This window comes from Danio rerio, chromosome 20 (genome assembly GCF_052040795.2).
Source record: "Danio rerio strain M-AB ecotype USA chromosome 20, GRCz13ab, whole genome shotgun sequence".
NCBI lineage: Eukaryota > Metazoa > Chordata > Actinopteri > Cypriniformes > Danionidae > Danio > Danio rerio.
In genome coordinates, this window is record NC_141040.1 from 54,447,476 (window position 1) to 54,465,000 (window position 17,525).

Genomic DNA, 17,525 nt, shown 5'->3' on the forward strand with positions numbered 1-17,525 from the left:
GAATAAAAGATTGTTCAGACTCGGATAATATTGAAAAAATAATAATGAAAAAATAATAATTATTGATTTCTTTTGTGGCCCGGTACCAATTGATCCCTGTACCAATTGAACCCAGGGGTTCAACCACTGCCCTAACATACATACAGTACAGTAGATAACACAATTAACCTAGTTCAGCCTTTGTCACTTTAAGCTGAATACTCAACACAATCTCATGGCAATTCGGAACTTTTTCATTTAGTGGCTAATTCGTATGAATACGTACGAGCTAATTCGTACATTTTAGTACGATTTGCTCATCACCCAATGACGGTTGGGTTTAGGGGTGTGGTTGGATGCCACGCCTCCCTTTTAAAAACGTACAATTTCGTACGACTAAACTCGCCACTCGCTGAATTAGCCACTACACTGGCAAAATGTAAAATACTTACGTTTTCTCGTGAGATCCTTCTGGAATACTAGTATATTGAAAAACATTAGTGAAATAGTATGTGCTGTCATCATGACAAATATAAAAGAAATCCGTTATTAGAGTTATTAATACTATTATGCTTAGAAATGTGTTGAAAAAATATTCTCTCTATTCAATTCAACAAAAATATACGGAGGCGCTAATAATTCTGAATTCTTAGTTTTGGGTGTATATCTTGGTCTTGTCCACGCTGAGATTTCACATTTTGTCCTGCAAAACAATGATTTAATTGGATGCTGTCCCATGTGGGTAAATTAGAAAACAGTTTTTACTATTGTGCAGATTTTTAAAATCATTATGTGTCTTCATTTCCACAGATAGCTAAAAATAAATGTTAATGTGCGCAGTTTTCCCTGTGCATTCCTGCAAAACCGACAGAGCATTTGATCATCACAAAACATTGCTGACATGTAATGATGTCTTGATGCACCAGTGATCTGTGGGAGATTTTGCCAATAAATTGGTCATGCCAAAAGAAAATAGCTTGAAAAGTTTGCTTAAAGTTTGTTTTAGATCATTTTTAACATTTTCAACCGTTTAAATGTGGATGAGAACGTTTTTAGATATGCTTGCAAATTGTTTAGATGTTTTGAATGCAAAGAAATTCATTGAAATCACTGAAAATGCCGACCCATTTCCGTTACGAGCTTTTGATTATCAAATAAAGTCACTCACACTCCACTTGTACAGCTATCTTTATGGGGACTTCCCATTGATGTAAGATTTGTTATACTGTACACACTGCATTTACTTACCCCTAAAACAAGACTCACAGGAAACAATCTGCAGTTTTACATTTTTAAAATACTTCCTTCGGTGTGAGACATTTTCCCTATAAGGGCAAACAAATGTCCCCACAAGGTCATCAATTACGGGTATTGCTATACTTGTGGGGGACATTTGGTCCTCATCACATAAGGAATACATCGCAAATGCGCACATACTCACAGATGACTGACAGATTTTCATATTTTGCCATATGGGAGAACATCAGATGTTTATCTGTTCCAGACACTCCACATATTGTGTACATATTTGTTTTTCCTATAGATTTCAGTCAGATCGCAGATGTTTTCCTCTGAGAAAGAGCCTGTAGTGTCATGCGTGTCCTTCTAGAGATTTAGAAGTGTCTCAAATTAGACTTGAAGATGCTAAAATTAACCACCATCCTGTTACAGACTTTAATTTCTTACGTCATGGCAATCGTTTGCTTGATTTTAAAGGCACAGATCTAATATTGTGTGCAATATTTTGTTTTAAACATTCATTCATTCATTCATTTCCTTGTCGGCTTAGGTCCTTTATTAATCCGGGTTCGCCACAGCGGAATGAACCACCAACTTATCCAGCAAGTTTTTACGCAGCCGCAACCCATCTCTGGGAAACATTCACACACACATTTACACACACACACTCACACACACACACTCATACACTACGGACAATTTAGCCTACCCAATTCACCTGTACCGCATGTCTTTGGACTGTGGGGGAAACCGGAGCACCCGGAGGAAACCCACGCAAAGGCAGGGAGAACATGCAAACTCCACACAGAAACGCCAACTGAGCCGAGGTTCGAACCCAGTGACCTTCTTGCTGTGGGGCGACAGCACTTCCTACTGCGCCACTGCCTCGCCTATTGTTTTAAACATTGTAGAATCAAATTATTTAATTACAATTCAATTGTTTTTGTTAGGTTTTATTGCAAATCACTGATGCAAATGCACAACTCAAACACACAACTAATCCAAAACTACATACAGCTGAGATCAAAACTATTAAACCTCCTTTGATTTATTTATTTATTTATTTTTTTTTTTAAAGATTTCTCAAATGATGTTTAACAGAGCAAGGAAATTTCCACAGTATGTTTGATAATATTTATTCTTCCGGAGAAAGTCTTATTTGTTTTATTTCGGCTAGAATAAAAGCAGTTTTTAGTTTTTTAGACACCATTTTAAGGTCAATATTATTAACCTCTTTAAGCTAATTTTTAATTACACTAACCTGCCTAGTTAACCTTATTAACCTAGTTAAACCTTTAAAAGACACTTTAAGCTGTATAGAAGTGTCTTGAAAAATATCTAGTCAAATATTATTTACTGTCATCATGGCAAAGATAAATCTCGAGACATCAGCCAGGAAATTAAAACTTGGCCACAAATGGGTCTTCCAAACAGACCATGACCCTAAGCATACTGCCAAATTAGTTAAAATGTGCTTTAAGGACAATAGAGTGAATGTATTGGAGTGGCCATCACAAAGCCCTGACCTCAATCCTATAGAAAATTTGTGGGCATACTTGAAAAAGCTTGTGTGAGCGAGAGAGCCGACAAATCTGACTCGGTTACACCAATTCTGTCAAGAGGAATGGGCCATAATTCCTTCAAACTATTGTGAGAAGTTTGTAAAAGTTTACCAAAAACATTTGACCAAAGTTGTACAGTTTAAAAGCGAAGCTAAAAAATTACCAAGGAAAGTATGTGAACTTTTGACTGTCTAGACATTAAAAAAAAAATCTCTCATTATTCTGCAAATGTAAATCATTTAGGTAATCCTAACTGACCTAAAATAGTAAACGTTAAGTATGATTTACCATCATTAAAAAAAAAAAAAAAAAAATGGTTATGTTCCTATTTTTTAAAGTGTAAACTTCTGGTTTCAAGTGTAAATGTTTAATAATAGTAAATAGTAAAGCAGTCACAAAATCAATAACATCAAGTAATAAACAATAATAAAAAAAATAAAGTAAAAAAATATATATAATTCTATATCAGCTGCAAACATTTTGACAACTGAATTATTTTGTTGTGCTTTAAGAAATGATCAGGTTGCTAAAACGTATAGAGCTTCGCCAGGGAAGATCTTCAGGAAGGCGACAGCTTTGATCTCTGAATCTACAGACGGATCTGGAGATTAAAAATGTTCTCTCCGCAAATCATCAATTATGTACATTACCCCAGGAACTGACTAACTGAGCCATTAGATCATTATGGCTGTTAATACTTTTTCCCCGTGTATTTATAATAATAATTTGCTCCTGCTGAAAGCCGCAGATGAAACATGAGCCGGTTGTTATGGCACAGTCAGGCTGATGACATTCGCAAAACATTCAATGAGCATTATTCAGCTGCAGACACAATTTAAGAGGTGACTAGGGTTTCTGCTCATTTTAAGCAAACATAAATCACACACAAATTGTTCTTTTTAGGTCTTTTTCATGATATAACGGCGGTTCAGTGGTTAGCACTGTCACCTCACAGCAAGAAGGTCGCTGGTTCAGGTCCTGGCTGGGCCAGTTGTCATTTCTGTGTGGAGTTTGCATGTTCTCTCCATGTTGGTGTGGGTTTCCTCCGGGTACCTCGGTTTTCCCCTACAGTCCAAACAAATGTGCTATATGGGTGAAATGGATTAACTAAATTGACCATAGTGTGTGTTTGTGTGAATGAGTGTGTATGAGTGTGTACTGGGCATCCACTGCATAAAACGTATGCCGGAATAGTTTTATAGGATGACCCCTGAAGGAGAATAAATGAATGAATGAACATAAATATCTGCACATAAGCATTCATATCAAAGCCAGTGAGCTAAATTGTGAGTGCAATACAACTTGAACTTATTTATTTGATATATTGTTATAAATCACTCCTCCAAGTCATTCTAATGAATTTAATTTCAGTTCTTTTTAAATTAATTTATTCAAAATTTAAATTCAGATTAGAAATGCTTTTCAATTTAAAACCGAATTTAACGGAAATACTACTACGACTACTACTACTACTACTACTACTTATGCTATTACTACTACTACTACGACTGCTACTACTACTACTACTACTACTACTACTACTTCTACTACTATTACTACTACTACTACTACTACTAATATAATATAATAAACTTATTTTTTTGGCGGCGCAGTGGGTAGCACGTTCGCCTCACAGCAAGTGGGTTGCTGGGTCACTGGTTTGATCCTCGGCTCAGTTGGCATTTCTGTGTGGAGTTTGCATGTTCTCCCTGCATTTGCATGGATTTCCTCCGGGTGCTCCGGTTTCCCCCACAGTCCAAAGACATGCGGTACAGGTGAATTGGGTAGGCTAAATTGTCTGTAGTGTATGAATGTGTGTGTGTGTGTGTGTGTGGATGTTTCCCAGAGATGGGTTGCGGCTGGAAGGGCATCCGCTGCGTAAAAACTTGCTGGATAAGTTTTCGGTTCATTCTGCTGTGGCGACCCCGGATTAATAAAGGGACTAAGCAGACAAGAAAATGAATGAATGAACTTATTTTTTGTAGGAATTGTTTTCATTTTTAGCTTTATTTCATGAATAAAACATAAGGAGTCTTATTTTATTTTACTTTAGATTTCGCTTTAATAAAACGTTTTTAATTTCAACCATTTACCAAGGGAAACAATTCTTATCTCAATTATTTTAAATAAAACTAAAATTAAAACAAAGTACAGACTTCATGAACCCCATTCACACGCAGTAAATAAATGAATGAATTACAAATAAATAATAAATAAATACATTTAAATAAATAAACAAATGAATAAATAATAAATAAACTTAAATAAATTAATAAACTTAAATAAATAAATTTAAATAAACAAACAAATAAATACTAAATACATTTAACTAAACAAACAAACAAACAAACAAACAAATAATTAATACATTTAAATAAATAAGTAAATAAACACATTTAAATAAACATACAAACAAACAAATATATAATAAAAAAATTAAATGAACAAAAAATAAATAAGTTAAAATAAATAAATACATTTAAGTAATCAAATGAATACATTTAAATAAACAAATTAATTAGATAATTTAAACAAATATATTTAAATAAATTTAAATAAATAAATAAACTAAATAAGTAAAAGTTGAACTAAAATTAAAGTGGAGCAAAATGTCATTCATTCATTTTCTTTTTGGCATTTTCTTCCCTATATTAATGAAGGGTCGCCAACTTATCCAGCATATGTTTTACACAGCTGATGCCTTTCCAGCTGCAACCCAAATCTGGGAAACACTCATACACTCAGATTCTCATACATACACTACGGCCACTTTTAGTTTATTCAGTTCACCTAAAGCGCATGTGTTTGGACTGTGTGGGGAAACTGGGGAAAACCAATGCCAACACGGGGAGAACATGCAAACTCCACAAAGAAATTGCAACTGCTCGAACCAGCGACCATCTTGCTGTGAGGCGATCATGCTACCCACTGCGCAACCGTGATGCCACAAAATGTCATGCAAACTATTAAAAATGTATACTGTAACACTAGTACATTATAGTATTCAATTTGTTGCATGCTTAAGTAATTAATCTCCGAATAGCATTTCAAAATTTTGAAGTTTGGAATAAAAATGAAATATTTCAGTATTCATTGTTTAATTTTACTCTTTGTAGTAAATGTCTTAGTTTTAAAACTAGTAAATGACACATTATACTGCAATTGCATTTAATTTATACTGTTACACTATTTACATTGCAATACGTTTGTTGCATGTTTATTAAATAATTGATCCGATTTTCATTTCCCTTATTCATTCATTTTTAATTTGCTTAGTTCCTGGAATGAACCTCCAATTATTCAAGCATATATTTCTCCTAGCGGATGCCCTTCCGGCTGCAACCCAGTACTGGGAAACACCCATACACACTCACTTACACTAATACTCTACAGCTAACTTAGCTTACACAATTAACCTATAGCGCATGTCTTTGGACAGTGGGGGAAACCGGAGCACACACGCTAACACAGGGAGAACATGCAAACTCCACACAGAAATGCCAACTTGCCCAGCTGGGACTCGAACCAGCAACCTTTTTGTTGTGAGGTGATGGCTAACCACGGTGCCACCCCTAAATGAAACAAATTATTGCAATTTGAAGTGACAGTTAACACATTGAATAGACTGAATAAACGAAGTAGGCTTTTATAAACAGTCAAACTGTGGGTATTTCGTTAACAAGCACACAACTAAATGACATGAAAGCCAGATATTTGAGTTTAAAGATTAGTTGTTGGTTATTCTGCTCCTCCTATTAGCAGAGGAGCAGAATAACATGATGAGATAAACACATGCGCCGACAATCAGCAGAAAAAAAAACTCGTCACAGACTCGGCCAATTACACACAATTGAACTGACACCAACAAATCGTCCATCATCGCAGCGGCGTCTCACTTCAGCATTTCTGAGACAAATGCACATTCATGCACGCGAACCCGCCGCCGCCTGATTAAATCGGCTCATTTCAGTCAGAAATCCATGATAAATGACGCGGCGGACTTCAGCGCAATGCCATTGATTTCTGCCATGTCGTGATGAACTACCAGCACGCACATCAGTGATGATATTTCACCACGTCTAACCAGAGATGCATCCACACACACTGATGGATATAGCAAGATGATTAATTGTTATTCAGAAAATGGGATCTCCTAATATATGATGCCGTGCTATTATTTTATTAAAATGCAAATACCGGAGCTTATTTGCTCACAAAGTGAATAAGTCAAGTTAACTCAATAATTCAATCATTTTTTTGCATGTTGCTTAAAGAAAAGCTATTATACCCCTTTTTACAACATTTAAAATGTATCTCGGATGTCCCTGGAGTGTGTGTATGTGTGAAGTTTCAGCTCAAAATACCACACAAATCCGGTTTAATAACTCTTTGAAACTGGCTTTGATTCTATTTGTGCCATTTTGGCTACTGTCACTTTAAATTCAAATGAGACTGCTCTTTTTTTTTTAAAGAGGGCGGAGCTACAGATGCCTGTGTGTCAGCATAGTGGCAGATTCAAGCCGCTTATTTCACGCTGCCGCCATTGTAAAGAACCAAAGTGAGGCTGCGGTGGGAAGAAACACGGAAGTATCGGACCAGCACTGTAAACATTGCAGCAACATGCTGTGTACTACAAACCTCCAGCTGATGCTGAGATTTTAAAATACAGAAATGGTGTAAACATGTCTTTAATATTATTCAGTAAGTTTAATTTAAACAATTAAAAGCCAATTAGGCATCAAACAACATCACAAACTCTGTAAGAGTAATATGCTCTGGGAACACTGTTCCCCATCTTAAAATGTAAATATTGTTCTGAGCTATGCATGACCAACATTATATGTGGGAAAAATATTTTTATATTTATAAATAAATGAACTTGATGTAATTAGATAATGTCGCTAGTTTACAGTACATACTTTATCAGGAAATCGTCTTTATTTGTTTACTTTTTACTTACCGAGTGGAAAACCGCAGTGAACCTTGGGATCGCAATGAACCTTGGGATCGTGACCATAGACTGTAAAAAATAGATCGCGACATACAATGACCCCAACTTCAATGAACAATTTAATAATAAAAAGATCAGCTAAAAATATTTTTAAACTTAGTACTTGAAATGTAATTTTTTTTTTTTGTAAAAAATAATAAATAATATGAATGAATCAAAGTTTTTTTTTGTCATAATTGCCCTAAACTGGGCAACCGAATATAATTTCACTCATTAAATATAAAGTAAATGATAACATATTTATCAACACCAACTAATCTCCATTAAAAAATACGTTATATACGTAATACGTTATACGTTACATTAACCTACCATTTATTGTTAACAGTTGAACTCATCTGATATCTCAGCGCTGATGCAGTTTGACCAATAGCAGAGCGGCGTTTAACTCACCGTGAAGGGATGTCACATGGACCGAAGTTTAATCTTACAGTTGTTTCGACCCAGTTTACAGACGCTTTTCATGAACAAAACAAAAATGACATATTTTTTATTTTTTATTGGTAATTAGACGAGTCTCCAGCGTCTCCATATGATGCCTCAGCCGTCTATAGGGAGTATAGATTCTATAGGGAATCCCTGCACGAGTAAATATGACGCTAAAGGGGTACCCTGTGCGTTAATAACTTACGCCGAGGGTTCCTGACCAAGCGTCAGTATATGACGAGTTGGGAGTGAGAACATGTTGGAAGTATCGGACCAGCACTGTAAACATTGCAGCAACATGCTGTGGACTACAAACCTCCAGCTGTTGCCGAGATTTTAAAATACAGAAATGGTGTAAACATGTCTTTAATATTATTCAGTAAGTTTAATTTAAACAATTAAAAGCCAATTAGGCATCAAACAACATCACAATCTCTGTAAGAGTAATATGCTCAAGTGACCTCCAAGGCTAATTCAAATTCCTCTTTCTTTGTCAAACTAATCATAAAACCTACTTTAGAATAGTTTACTAGCTTTCTATTATATATTTTTCATGATATTCAACCTTCTTTTAGGTGTCAAAATCACTGTTTTCACCTTGTCGCACACCCAGAGTTTTAAACTTCAACAATGAAAATAACATTTTAAAATATTATTTATCTGGTCTCTATTAATGTATCTTAATTAAGCACTGGTGAAATAATGTAAACATTTAGTAGTTATTAATGTGAGACTATTATCAATATAATTTTTTATACAAAATATTGCTGTCGCACAGTATCAGTGTCATTTCCACCTGACACTGTAATGTCACTTTAATTAGTTTGTGTGATAGATTATTGAGGTGGTTTCTATGAAAATGAATAGTGCCATAAGCGTCAGCCAATCAGATCGCTGTATGCAAATACACCAGCTCGACAGTGGCATATTGCTGACTGAATTTCATTGGCTGATGCTTTTATGACGATTGCTTCAGCCCCAACTTCAGACACGCCTTCAGTTAAGTGTTGACGCTGACGCCCTGTGTAAATGGAGCGTGACTGGCTAAACTGTTTTGGTCCTTTTAATCCACCCAATGCCAAAGACAGGCGTTTTGGCACGTAACGCACATTTCCAAAGCAGAATCTGACTTCAGCATTCATTTTCAGATCAACAAGAATGTTTATTTAGCATGTTTCTTAAATATCTGCAAACATATCATAATATGTTAATGCTTCAGAAGAGTCAAAAATGTACATACCGCACCATTAATTCCTTAATGTTGTCCCAAGACTAATTGATTTTGTGAAACCCAGCCTATTTTCGTATGTGCAGGGGCATACATCATTTCCGCTCTCTCCAGGTATCGCCCTCCTCCTTGATTAACGCTAATTTTGTGGGCGTGTTTGTGTCACTACCTGATTTGCATGTTAAAGTGACGCAGACAGTGAGCGCATGAAAATAAACAACTCTAGCAGGAGCACAATTAATTCCTCCAGCGTGTTGTGACATTACAGCTCTTCTCTTGGTGCTGATGAAATCACAAAGCTAAAGTTCGACGTCTTGCAGACACCATCCTCAAACAACACTCAGCCTGTTATTATTCCTGCCATAATTATCTTGTACGCTGCTTATAAAGGTAGTCTCTGGAGACACTCGAAACAATGATGCCAACAGCAATGCTAATGGTGGAAGGGTGCATCGTGGGTGTGTGTTTACGTTCAGAGCCAAGTTTAGTTTTAGCTACACTGTTAAAAATAATCTGTTAATTAACAGTGTCCTTATTTTGTGATTCACTTTGTTTATTTCCGGATGGGAACTGCATTATGGGATGTTGATCTCTGCTCTGACCATTTCTGATGTTGAAATTCCAACTGTGCAGTTTAACAAAGTGAGTTTATCGACATTTTAATGTTAATAAATAATAAAATGGATAATAAATAATATAAAGAGAAACAAGTCTGTAAAATAATAAGAAATGTATTGGTATTATTATTTTGTGCAATAATTTGCAACACCAACCATGACAATATATCACTTTAAACCAGTGGTCTCCAACCTTTTACTGCAAACTGGTCTATGCTTGAACATTTTAACGCGTCCAGGGCTGGATTAACGTAAAGGCTAGGTGGGGCTGAAGACCCAGGGCTCATGGAAGAAGGGGGCCCTTGATTGGCTAGAATTAATTTGCGCTATGACTCGGGAAACTCCTCTTAGCTTTATGCTTTCTCTCGTCGATTAATGTGAAGTATTCCTTTCGGTTCACTGCTGTTCAAACACCATGACGCCGGTGCTAAACTGGAGCTCAGAGTGGTAGAGCCCTGCACGGGCCTTAAATCTAAGCCCTAGCCCAGCCCTAGCCCGAGATGCACAGGCTGTAGCCCGGCCCTTGTCCAACAGCTCATCAAAATTTTTGGCCCGAGTCCGACCCAAAGCCCATTTTTTTTTCCAGCCAAACAACTAATACTGTTACAGCCATTAAAATAGACCAGATTTGTATTAACTAAAGTTTTTTCATTTCATAGATAACAAACACAGAGCAGAATATAAAGACAGAATGAGCGGCTAGTCGAGAGCCCCTATGACAGGATTCACCTCTGACCTCTCCCCCGTGCTACAGTGTTTGTGTGTGTGCGGTGACAGCTCGCGCGCTCATTATAATCAATATGAATATTCCGATCAAACTGAATACAATCTTACATCAACAACACATGGCAAGCAACGCGTTGATAATAACAAATAATTGGATTTCATTTAGTTTAAGCGGCATCGATATCCAAGCGGTATGTTGTCCACAGTGAGTTAATTAAACTCAATTTAACCCAGTAGTGCTTGCAGCCGTACAGCTGTATGCACTGCGCTTATACCTACCTAGAGAGGGCGCAAATAAATGCTGCTTTTTTTATTTATTTATTTACTTATTTTTGTGCATAATTTAAATGGATTTTTAAACAGTATAAACTATGATATATTGACAAATAATAATAAAAAAGAATGAGAAAGAGTGAAGGTGTGTTTTTGTGTGTTTTTAAGTGCGAATGAACTTGCATTGTGGGAGATGGCTTGGCCCATCCGGAATCTGCGCACGCAGATTTTCTGCAGATTTCCGCAGATTTTTAGCCGATCATTAATTCTGTTTATTTCTGTTTATTTGCTTGAGTAAATGTGTGCATATATATATATATACATATATATTCAGTTTTTAAATTAAGTTCAGTAATATTATTGACTAATGTGAACATGTTCATCTGATTTATGTACAATGCTTATCTGCAAACATGTTATGATATGTTTATGCTTTAGAAGAGTCAAAACTGTACATACCGCACCATTAATTCCTTAATGTTGCCCCAAGACAAATTGATTGTGTGAAACCCAGCCTATTTTCATACAGTGTAGATCTGGCAGATGCTCGTGTGTGCAGGGTCATGCATCGTTTCTGCTCTCTCTATGGTATCGCCCTCCTCCTTGATTAACGCTAATTTTGTGGGCGTGTTTGTGTCACTACCTGATTTGCATGTTAAAGCGATGCAGACAGTGAGCGCATGAAAATAAACAACTCTAGATTTTCCACAGATTTGCGCAGATTTTTAGCCCAACATTAATTCTGTTTATTTACTTGAGTAAATGTGTGCAAATATATATTTATTCAGTTTTTTTTATTAATTTCAGTAATATTACTGACTAATGTGAAAATATTCATCTGATTGTTGATACATGTTATGTACATTAATATTTTCTGTCTTTTACTAGACAAATAAAGTTTTATGTTTACCAAATAAAGTGAATCTAATTGGATTTGCATTTTAAACATTAAATAAAAGTTAAAAAGATACACATATTTTTGTTCATATATTAAGGTTTTAGTTATGATACTCCCAAAATAATTCCGCAGAAATCCGCAGACTTTTACCAAAATTTTCTGCAGAAATAGCAAAAAATATCTGCAGATTCTGTCTGGCCCTAGAGATGGGTAAAGAAATGTTTTGGCTTTAGTTTTGCTGGCGATGACATCCATTCAGATCCAGAATTATCTTAGAAGCTGGCATATTTAAACAGATATCTCCATTCTCACAATGAGTTTTGAGTTCTCTCACCCTTCCAACTGAGTTTGTTCTGTCAAGGTAATCTGGGAACATGTTCAGTGCTGTTGTGAATAAATTACTTGATTAAATTACTTGACAAATTACTTGATAAAATCAAATTAAATTGTAATTGACCGGCGAAACAAGAAAAACATCTTAAAATAGGCTTCTCTGAAACTGAATATTTAGTTTTAATTTTATTTAGCCTAGATTATTATTTTATTCGACAATACAGGTCATGTTTTGACATCGTTGAAGCTTATATTTACATCTATCAGATGTTGGATTTTTGGTTGCCATACGTAATGAATCAGTTGGTTTAAGATGTTGGCTCAACATTGAGTTTTGGTCACGTTCTAACAACCTAAAATTAATTCGCATTAGATATCAAAATAACGCTGTCCCCAGACACTGGCTAGACTTGAATTTTTATCTCTTCACATCACAACCTAAATCTAACCTAATATTAGTGTCTTATGACGTTATGCCTGCTGGGTAATAACTAGATGCACTACAGAATGTTACGTTTACACATGCACATCCACAAATCACGTGTAAATGCATCAGCTGTTTACAGCGTAATACTCACTACTCTTGAGTACTTTTGACAGGTCTACTTTTTACTTATAATTTGAGTAATATTTACAACAGATACTTTTACTCTTCTTGTTTTACATTTTTAGGCAAGTAATGGTACTTTTACTTGAGTGATTTTTCAGTACTCTTTCCACCACTGAATAAAACTCACTTAATTGTGACATATTATTTCTTAAAACAAGACAATATTTTTTGCTTGTCAAGTAAATTGCAATTATGTGGTTGAACGCATATTTGCATAATAGAAAACAATGTATAGTGTTAAATGGGTTTAATTCTGACTTTTTTGTCCAAAAGAAAAGGTGTTCCTCAGGGTTTATTACTAGGACCACTTCTTTTCTCTATTTATGTTAATAATTTACTGTTAATTCTCAATAAGTGTTGTGTCCAACTTTATGCTGATGATACCGTCATATGTGTCAGATCTCACTAATTCATTTGTCCCTTCAGTATGACTTTAATCACACAGACCACAGGTTGAGCGCCCCCTGCTGGCCTCACTAACACCACTTAGTGTTCCCTAGTGGTCTCCCATCCAGGTACTGACCAGACTCAGCCCTGCTTAGCTTCAGTGAGTAACCGGTCTTGGGCTGCATGGTGATATGGCTGTGGCTGTGTTCGATCCATTCCATCATTTAAGGTCTTTAAGCAGACTTTGCTATCATATTTTACTTTGGATTGTACTTGTTTTTCCTGAGGATGTTATTATTAATTTGGTGATTGATTTACTGATCTGTATACAATATTTTTACGTATTTATATGTGTATGTATACTACCCCCTCTTTTCTCCCTTCTTTTCTTTTCTTTCTTTTTTTAATTACTTTTCTTTTACTTTCTTTTATTTATTTATTTATTAATTTTTGTTATGTCATGTTTTTTTTGGATGTTGTACAAATTATGTTTTGTCTTCTTCTGCTGTTATTTTGTGATTGATTAATTGTAGGACCCCCTTGAAAAATGACATGGTACATCTCAAGGGGTTCATCCCAATTAATAAATATCAATATCAATCGACAAATGCTTCTTGATTTAAGAATGTGTTGATATTTGGACAAGAAATAAGACAAAAACACAAGGAAGAAAAGTGCAGGTGTTGGAAAAAGTCAAGAGTGAGTGAATCTTCATTTTTAGGTGAACTATCCCTTTAATTTCTCTTTGAAATGTATCCATATTTACCCTAGGAAAAATAGTGTCTTACACTATTAAAACTCATCCAGGAAAAGCCACGCATGCATAAAGGACACATAACCAGAGCAAATCCTCCTTCACAGCTCTCTACATCCATGCTGTCCTGCTTACATAAATCATTTCCATATATATATTAGCTAATTAGCACAGCCTCGTCAAGCCAATAGAGGACAGAATGTGTTTCTGACCCCGAGGCCACGACTGACAGCGTGTTCATTTACATCACAGGCGCAAAAACTCGATAAAACGTTTCATTCGGGACACGCGTTAATGCCGACCAGCTGACCTGAGCACGAACAAATGCTCTTCCGTAATGCTTTTCATAAATCCCCGTGAGTATCGTTGACCTTTTACGCAGGAAGTGCATTATAAGAGCGACGGATCCATACGTGTCGCTGCTACGGATTATAAAAGACTCTTATCTGTTTAAAGAGGAGCTCGCGGGAGTGTGTTTTCCTCAGAGCGACGTCCGGTGGCTTTCTCATCTGCTGGATTTTGCAGACGTTGGGATTATTGGTTTTTGTTGAAAGTTGAGACTGGATAACCTCGGCTTCACCTTATACAGACACAGCAGACTGAGCTCCAATTAAATCACACGCTAGCAGATGCATATACTGTAGTTCAATGCAGTTCCATCCAGAGTTCAGGGAGAAAATAAGTATTGAACACGTCATGTTGTTTTTTTCGCTAGGAATAATATTTCTAAAGGAGCTGCTGACATGGAATTGAACCAGATTTTGGTAATAATACAAAGTTTAGTTACTAGTTGTGTGTAACAAGAATGAAATGACAAAAGGAGAAAGCACTAAAGTACTCAAATGCATTTAATACTTTTTATAAAAGGCTTTTTGAGTGCTGACAGCGTAAAGACACCTCTCATGTGGAGAATGAAGTCAAATGCATTGCTCAGGTGTGATACTTGAACATGATCTTGATGCTTCTGTGGGTCTCGTTTATCAAATCTGATCTGTATTAAGTATTTTCTATTGGATTCGGGTCAGGTGATTGGCTGGGCCATTCTACAGCTTGATTTTCTTTCTCTGAAAACATTTGAGAGTTTCCTTGGTTGTGCTTTGGATCATTGTCTTGCTTAAAAAAAGACAAAAAGTTTTTTTTTTAATTTTTAATTTTTTTTTTCTTTTTTAAATATTTCTCAAATGATGTTTAACAGAGCAAGAAAATTTTCACAGTATGTCTGATAATATTTTTTTTTCCTTCTGGACAGTCTTATTTGTTTTATTTTGGCTAGAATAAAAGAAGTTTTTAATTTTCTAAAAAAAAAAAACATTTTACGGAAAAATTATTAGCCCCTTTAAGCTATTTTTTCGATGGTCTACAGAACAAACTATTGTTATACAACAACTTGCATATTTACCCTAACCTAGTTACCCTAATTATCCTAGTTAAGCCCTTAAATGCCACTTTAAGCTGTATAGAAGTGTCTTGAAGAATATCTAGTAAAATATTATTTACTGTCATTATGGCGAAGATAAAACAAATCAGTTATTAGAAATAAGTTATTTAAACTATTATGTTTAGAAATGTGTTGGAAAAAACATGCTCTCCATTAAACAGAAATTGGGGAAAAATAAACAGGGGGTCTAATAATTCAGGGGGGCTAATAATTCTGACTTCAACTGTATATATATATATATATATATATATATATATATATATATATATATATATATATATATATATATATTGTTGTTATTATTAATAATATTTTACTAATTAATATTATCTAAAATTCACCATGAGTCCGCCTATCCCAGCTCTTGTTACTGCATGTACAAGCATGTGTCTCAATGACGAAGACTGATTGAATTTGGTTAGCCTACCTTTGACTTGATGGTTCTCGTGGTAGTGCTGAAATATATGAATGTCCTGGGAAAATTGGGACATCTGATGACCTTTATGGGTGACTAAAACATGCAGGGCTATTTAATATTCTGATTGGGCTACAGCCACTCTAAGCCTCAGTTTAGCACCGTCGTCACTGTTTTTGAACAGCAGTGAACCGAAAGGAATACTTCACATTATCAACGAGAGAAAGCATAACACAGAGGTGTTTCCCGTGTCATAGCACAAATGAATTCATCAGTCAATCAAGGGCCCCCTTCTTCCGTGTGCCCTGGGGCTTCAGCCCCACCTAGCCCTTACGTTAATCCGACCCTGGTTACAAAGTCCACTCAGACGAGCGGGAGAAGTCTTTGTTATATTTATTGCTTAAATTAATTCTGAATATTCATGATTGATAATAACTTGTTATTATTGATCATTAATATTCATAAATTGAGCTAAATTCGCTACATACTATATACTAAATATACAAATATTTTAAATAATTTGCACTGTAACTGATGTTCAACAGTAAAAACAACAAATCTGACCTCTTTCCAACAGGGAAAACCAGAAGCAATCAAGAATGCATGATTATATGCTGTCATGGCTTTGCAATCAAAAAAATTAACCATAAAAGAAGTCAATAAGGCAAAAACACCCCCAAACAAAGAACAGTTAATTTGCCCAGAGTGTATTGAGTGTAAATTGTCAAAGCATTTTCCCAAAATATGTCAAAATAAAATTTGCTGAAACACAGCAGCTTAAATTACACTTATTATTATTATTATTATTATTATTATTATTATTATTATTATCGCGAAAACGGAAATGCTTGAAGTTTCTGCCGACCCGACTCTACACCATAACTTTTCAATCCAGATAGACAGGGCAAACATTACTGCATCCAAAATGGTGAAAAAGCCTTGGGAGTAACGATTTATGACCAACTAAACTTCTCTGACCACATTTCTAGAACTAGAATCTTGGAGATTCGCACTCTATAACATCAGAAAAGTCAGACCCTTCCTATCTGAACATGCAGCTCAACTCCTTGTTCAAGCTCTTGTTCTCTTCAGACTGGATTACTGCAACTCTCTACTAGCCGGGCTCTCAGCTAACTCTATCAAACCTCTTCTGCTGCTTCAGAATGCAGCAGCACGAGTGGTCTTCAATGAACCTAAAAGAGCACATGTCACTCCGCTGCTCATCCGTTTGCACTGGCTGCCAGTTGCTGCTCGCATCAAATTCTAAGCTCTGATGTTTGCTTACAAAGCCACCTCTGGCTTTGCTCCTTCTTATCTGCTCTCACTTCTGCAGATCTATGTGCCCTCCAGAAACTTGCGTTCAGTGAATGAACGTCGCCTCGTGGTTCCATCCCAAAGAGGGAAGAAATCACTTTCCCAAACTCCTGCGTTCAATCTGTCCAGTTGGTGGAATGAACTCCCTAACTGCATCAGAACCGCAGAGTCACTGGCTCTCTTGAAGAAACAACTAAAAACTGTACTGTACTAAAAAAAAAAAAAAAAAAAAAAAGTTTTACTAATGCTTTGCTTCTTACACTTTACACACCTGTAACTCGCCTACAGCACTTATTCATTGTTGCTCTTATAGTT

The 17,525-nt window shown here is 35.7% G+C and overlaps 3 protein-coding genes across 7 annotated transcripts in view; 2 read left to right on the forward strand and 1 right to left on the reverse strand.

Annotated features, from left to right (window-relative positions):
- The window catches only part of cpsf2 (cleavage and polyadenylation specific factor 2), a 495,879-nt gene that overhangs the window by 255,283 nt on the left and 223,071 nt on the right, over positions 1-17,525 (forward strand). The gene's annotated exons all lie outside the window — the stretch shown is intronic.
- The window catches only part of LOC147832348 (uncharacterized), a 298,807-nt gene that overhangs the window by 94,515 nt on the left and 186,767 nt on the right, over positions 1-17,525 (forward strand). The gene's annotated exons all lie outside the window — the stretch shown is intronic.
- tmem121ab (transmembrane protein 121Ab) overlaps positions 1-17,525 on the reverse strand; it is a 119,238-nt gene that overhangs the window by 70,545 nt on the left and 31,168 nt on the right. Inside the window, exon 2 of one of the 3 annotated variants that reach the window (XM_087297736.1) lies at positions 3,729-3,845. The exons of the other annotated variants lie outside the window; for them this stretch is intronic. The gene's annotated coding sequence lies outside the window, so the exon portion shown is untranslated. The remainder of the gene's footprint in view (positions 1-3,728; positions 3,846-17,525) is intronic. 3 annotated transcript variants of the gene reach the window in all.